A 6622-nucleotide genomic window follows, 5' to 3' on the forward strand; every position below is an offset into this window, starting at 1 on the left:
CTGTGACTTATTTGTATTAGTTTTAGACAGCTGACTTAGAACCTCTTCCTCTGTAAAGACACATGCATCAAATGATTCATTCGTCTTCTTTCCTAACTGAGGTCCTTTTCCTTAATTTTCCTTTGTAAAAACTGAACAGAAGTATTCATTGAGGCAGTCAGATAGTTCTTTATCTTCTTCCATATACCTTCCTTCTTTTGTTTTTAATTAGGTAATTCCTTGTTTTAGTGTCATTTTTTCATTTATGTATCTGAAGAATGCCTTATCGCCTTTTTTCCCTGACTGAGCTAATTTCTCTTCTGCCTGTGTTTTAGAAGCTCTTATAACTTGTTTGGCCTCTCTCTGCCTAATCTTATAAATTTGCCTTTCATCCTTTTTTTTTTTTTTTTATAATTCCTAAATGCTATCTTTTGGTTTTTAATGATTTTGGCCACTTCTGCTGAGTACCACAGTGGTCTCTTCCTTTTTTTGCTTTTACTGACAAACCTAATGCAATTTTCTGTTGCCTTCAATAGTGCCACTTTTAAGTAGTCCCATTTCTCCTGGTCTCCAATGAAACTGTTCCAATCTGATAGGGACTCGTATACCACTAATCTAATTTTAGAAAAGTCAGTTTTTCTAAAATCTAAAACTTTTGTTTTTGTGTGGTGTGACTCAGTCACTGTACTTATAGTAAACCACACTGACTGGTGATCACATTTGTTTTTGTGTGGTGTGACTCAGTCACTGTACTTATAGTAAACCACACTGACTGGTGATCACTAGATCCCAAGCTTTCCCCTACAGTAATATCATATACCAAATTCCCATTTGTGAATACTAAATCTAAAATGGCCTCCTTCTGGGTTGGCTCCTCAACTACTTGATGTAGAGATAATCCCAGTAGGGAATTTAGAATATCTGTACTCCTGGCAGAGCTAGCTATTTTTGGTTTCCAGTTAACATCTGGAAGATTGAAGTCTCCCATAATGATAACTTCCCCCTTCAATGTCATTTTAGCTATTTCCTCAACTAGTAGATATACTAATTCTTTGACTTGGCTAGGTGGTCTATATATCACACCTACACGAGTTACCTTATGATTATCAAGCTGCAAGGTAACCCAAACTGACTATAAATTGTTCTTGCTAACTTGTATCAAATTAGATTTTACGCTATCTTTCACATACAGGGCCACCCCTCCCCCCTTCTTGCCTTCTCTGTCTTTCCTGTATAGAGAGAACCCTGGTATTGTTATATCCCAGTCATTACTCCCATTGAACCACGTCTCAGTAACAGCCACTAAATCTATATTCTCAGACGCCATTATAGCCTCAAGTTCATTGATCTTATTCCCTAAACTGCGAGCATTTGTAGACAAGAATCTGAGCTTGTCATTTCTTAACCTTTGTGCTACTGGCATTGTTCCGGGGGGCAGTTGGATTGCTGGATTATCACTCTTGTGCCCCCCTTTCCTAGTTTAAATGCTCCTTAGCAAATACTTGGAACTGTTCACCGAGGACATTCGTTCCCTTGAGAGAAAGATGCAAACCATCTTTCTTGTACAGTTCTTTTCCATTCCAACAAGAGCTAACATGAGACACAAAGCCAAATCCTTGGTTCAGACACCATTCACCAAGCCATACATTGAATTCCTTAATGTGCATCTTCCTGTCATGCTGAAGGTTCTGCACAGGCAAAACTGCAGAGAATGAAACAGTTGATGCAACCTCCCGTATATCCTTTCCAAGTGTGTGAAAAGCTTCTTTCACCTTTGAAACCTCATTGCAAGCCAGATCGTTTGTCCCAAGATGGACAATAACATCCACTTCCCTTTCCTGCTTTGCTTGCCTAACAAAATTAAGGATCCGTCATCTATCCCTGCTAGCGGTAGCACCAGGGAGACATCTCACAACACCATTCTTCTCAAACTTCACCCCTCTTATGATGGAATCGCCCACCAACAGCTGCTTACTATCAATCCTCCCCTTCTCTTTTTTGTCTTTGGCTGCAATCTTACATACTTATTACTTTTCTCCAGAAATTAACCATTTTGTGGCCAGTGATATACCGTCATGTCAGATTTTAGACGTGCATTAGGTAGAAAAGATGAGGTAGCACTCAAATTTAAGTGAAAATTAAAATAGACTCTTTATTTGCCGATTATTATGGGTAAATAAAGAGCCCACTTGAATTTCTTTAATTTGAATTGGAGTCCTGCCTCATCATTTCACTTTTTAAATTAAGAAAACTCTGGGTCAACAACCTTGGGAGGATTTCTTGCACCATTTACCTCAATGTGGCATTACTTGCTTTTGTTTTTTGGATACATAGATACTAGTTACTTTTGTTTCTTATATAGATACAATAGATAGATAGTATGTCTTCTCCATGACTAGATTATCATAAATCCCATTGTTTTCCAAGCAAGAAACATGTAGTTATGAGTTACATCATATTTTATAGGATGAGGCCACAGCATGCATTGAGATAGCGGCACAGTGTCAAGCAGGACAGGGAATTATTCTCAGTCTTCAAGTTGGATAAACTGGCAGATAAAATTCAGCTGCTAAATTTAGATGAAGTGAGCTAGCCGGCTTCTACAGACAATAGCCATGATGATATCTGTAATATGGCAAACACAGCAACTTCCTGTTAGTGATTGCATCAAGTTGTTCTCCATGACAATCTAAGAGTACTGCAAATCTGAGTAGTTTAGTATTGAATTAAAAATTGCTACTATATTTATCAGTTAAAAATAATACAACTAAAGCTACGACTCTAAATCCCAAAACAATGTACTGTAAAGTGCAAATGAGTCAACATTTATAAGAGTTGTCAGTAATCAATGACAACACAATATTATTTCAGATCTTAGAAGGAAATTAGAATGGAGCTGTAAAACCCAGTGATTCAGATGGAAGACCAATATATAAGTTACTGTTCTATAAAATCACTGTATAACAAACTAATGAATAGAACTATAGTAAATAATGACACAAAGGTAGGTGAGGGAGAACATAGTTATTTAGTTGTCCGTAAGAATGCATATTTATAAGCGATTTAAAGATAACGTGTAAAATCTGCTGACATGGCTGTTTTAGCCACTCGCATCCCCCTTGTAATAACAATTTTAGAACATATTTTTTTATGACTCTATGAATGAATTAATTACTACCAGTTTTAATGAAGACACAGATGGGTGTTACCAGTTGGAGTGTGTTCCTGCACAGTCTTATAGTATCCAATCAGTGCTAGTGATGAGCGGCATAGGCAATATTAGAATTTGCGGTATTTCGTGAATTTTTGGTCCAATATTTGCCATAAATTAGCAAATTCAAGAAAAATTGTGATCTCCAGTCATTATTTACTTGATTGCGAAAATCATCAATGTAATATATTCGCAATAAAAATTTGTGATTAGAATATTCATGATCAACACTATTCGCGAATACAAATATATAGCACTATATTCAAAATATTGGCGAATTCTCGAAGTGGCAATATTCGCAGTTAAAATTCGCGATTCGGATATTCATGCTCAACACTAATCAGTGCTGCCAGTGCCAGACTGTGCAAGGACCCCTGAAGTAGTAACACCCATCTGAACCTTCAGTGCAAACTGCTAGTAATTCATTCAGAATTTCTAGCAGGGATAATAAAGGAATGTCATAATATAAAGTCATAAAACTAGATATTGCTGATTTATTATTAAAAGAGGGATGCAAGTAGACACTAAAACAAACCTGTTAACATAGGTTACAAGTACTCTTTAAGATTTTTAGAAAGTTGCACAATAAGTGTTTTGACCCATTAGGGTCAAATAAGGTTGATAATGCAAATCCAAAACTTTTGCATATTGTCATTTGGTTCATTTTAAGTTGTTGACAGGTATGATAGAGTAGCCTCAATTTTTTACATTTTTGTGGCTTATTTAGTATCCAGTGATTGTTGGTCAATGATTTAGTTTTTATTCAGTAACAAAAGTATTGCTACACACATCTTAATCATTGAATTCAGGTGTTTCATTCAGTCATATTGCCACAGGTGTATGAAATCTAGCACCTTGCCATGCTGCCTGCCTTTACAAACATTTGTTAAAGCAACTCAATTCCTGCACCCACACTATCCTTGCATTGTAAATGGGAGGCGCATAGCTTTAAATGCTTGGTGTCACTGCTTTTAAATGTATGGTGAATGGCATCAAGGGCTTAGAGGAAGGGATGCCCCAGAGAACTCAGCAATACCAAAAGGCCTGGAAGAACGTGGTAGTCAACTGAAGTGGATGATCGCAAAATTATTTTCGTTGTGAAAAAAAGGCCCTTTCGCCAAATCAAGAATCCTCTAAAGCAGAACACGATATGAGTTCATGAATGTATATCCAGAGTGTTTATCTCAATATGTAAACCACTGGTTACACGTAAAAAGTGAAAGGTCAAATTAGACTTTTCTAACTCATCAGAACTATTTATCACCTACTGTATTCAAATTCTGGAACCTCCTGAATTTTTGAGAATAAGGGTTCACTGAGTCCCATGTCTGAATAGAGTAATAGTATGCATATCAGTGCACTGCTTCATTCCCTTTTTTTGGAACAACAGAGCACTGTCTACATCAACCCCATAAAACTGAGTGGAGAGGTGGATTGATGTGCAGTACCGCTCCACTCAGAAAGGGCACTTAGGGACCCCTTTTTCTGGATTGCGTACATTCTTGGCAGTCAGATCTCCATGATCCATTACGTGTCCTATCCTATTCCTGGTAATTAATATTTTACATGGTATACACTCTTAGAAGGTCTTGTAGTGCAGAGTAGAAAGTATATTTCCATATAATTCAGCCCCTAAAGAAATAGAAGCTTTTCTTCTGGAATAATGGTCTAATTTCCCACTACACAGTGTTCAGGATTTTCATGACAGTATTCCAAAGTGTAATGAAGCAGAAAAGGCAAAGAGTGGTCACAATCCGGATTGTTTCCTCGATATTTATATAGATATGACAAGAAAAGGCTACAGTGTTTACAGCACTAGGACTTAGTTTCCTGTAATCCAAAGTAAAGAATGACATTCAAATGAACAACTTTATACAGAAAGGGGTGATGGGTTCAAATGTGGCAGCAGATCTGCAGCATTTTACAGTACAAGCAAAGTGGATGAGATTTTAGAAATCTCATCCATGCACTGGAGAGAAAACCTACAGCATAAAGTGAATTGCGTTGCTGGCCTTCAGCATGCCAAATTATGCTGCGGGTAGTACCTGTGGCCTTCAATCATTGCAATGCAAAGGTTGAAAGTAGAGGAGGGGGCAATGCAATCCCGTCAGTGATGTTGCCTTGAAAATCAGCCAATTTTGGATATTTTGTGGCTGTGGCAATTTTGCTCTCTATCCACTGTGTACAAACCGGATTCCAAAAAAGTTGGGACACTATAAAAATCGTGAATAAAAACTGAATGCAATGATGTGGAGGTGCCAACTTCTAATATTTTGTTCAGAATAGAACATAAATACGGAACAAAAGTTTAAACTGAGAAAATGTACCATTTTAAGGAAAAAATATGTTGAATCAGAATTTCATGGTGTCAACAAATCCCCAAAAAGTTGGCCATTTTCACCACTGTGTGGCATCTCCCCTTCTTCTTACAACACTCAACAGACGTCTGGGGACCGAGGAGACCAGTTTCTCAAGTTTAGAAATAGGAATGCTCTCCCATTCTTGTCTAATACAGGCCTCTAACTGTTCAATCGTCTTGGGCCTTCTTTGTTGCACCTTCCTCTTTATGATGCATCAAATGTTCTCTATAGGTGAAAGATCTGGACTGCAGACTGGCCATTTCAGTATCCGGATCCTTCTTCTACGCAGCCATGATGTTGTGATTGATGCAGAATGTGGTCTGGCATTATCTTGTTGAAAAATGCAGGGTCTTCCCTGAAAGAGATGACGTCTGGATGGGAGCATATGTTGTTCTAGAACCTAAATATATATTTTTCTGCATTGATGGTGCCTTTCCAGACATGCAAGCTGCCCATGCCACACGCACTCATGCAACCCCATACCATCAGAGATGCAGGCTTCTGAACTGAGCGTTGATAACAACTTGGGTTGTCCTTGTCCTCTTTGGTCCGGATGACATGGCGTCCCAGATTTCCAAAAAGAACTTCAATCGTGACTCGTCTGACCACAGAACAGTCTTCCATTTTGCCACACTCCATTTTAAATGATCCCTGGCCCAGTGAAAATGCCTGAGCTTGTGGATCTTGCTTAGAAATGGCTTCTTCTTTGCACTGTAGAGTTTCAGCTGGCAACGGCGGATGGCACGGTGGATTGTGTTCACTGACAATGGTTTCTGGAAGTATTCCTGAGCCCATTCTGTGATTTCCTTTACAGTAGCATTCCTGTTTGTGGTGCAGTGTCGTTTAAGGGCCCAGAGATCACGGGCATCCAGTATGGTTTTACGGCCTTGACCCTTACACACAGAGATTGTTCCAGATTCTCTGAATCTTCGGATGATGTTATGCACAGTTGATGATGATAGATGCAAAGTTTTTGCAATTTTTCGCTGGGTAACACCTTTCTGATATTGCTCCACTATCAATCTGCGCAACATTGTGGGAATTGGTGATCCTCTACCCACCTTGGCTTCTG

Source organism: Bufo gargarizans, chromosome 1 (genome assembly GCF_014858855.1).
Source record: "Bufo gargarizans isolate SCDJY-AF-19 chromosome 1, ASM1485885v1, whole genome shotgun sequence".
NCBI classification, from domain to species: Eukaryota; Metazoa; Chordata; class Amphibia; order Anura; family Bufonidae; genus Bufo; species Bufo gargarizans.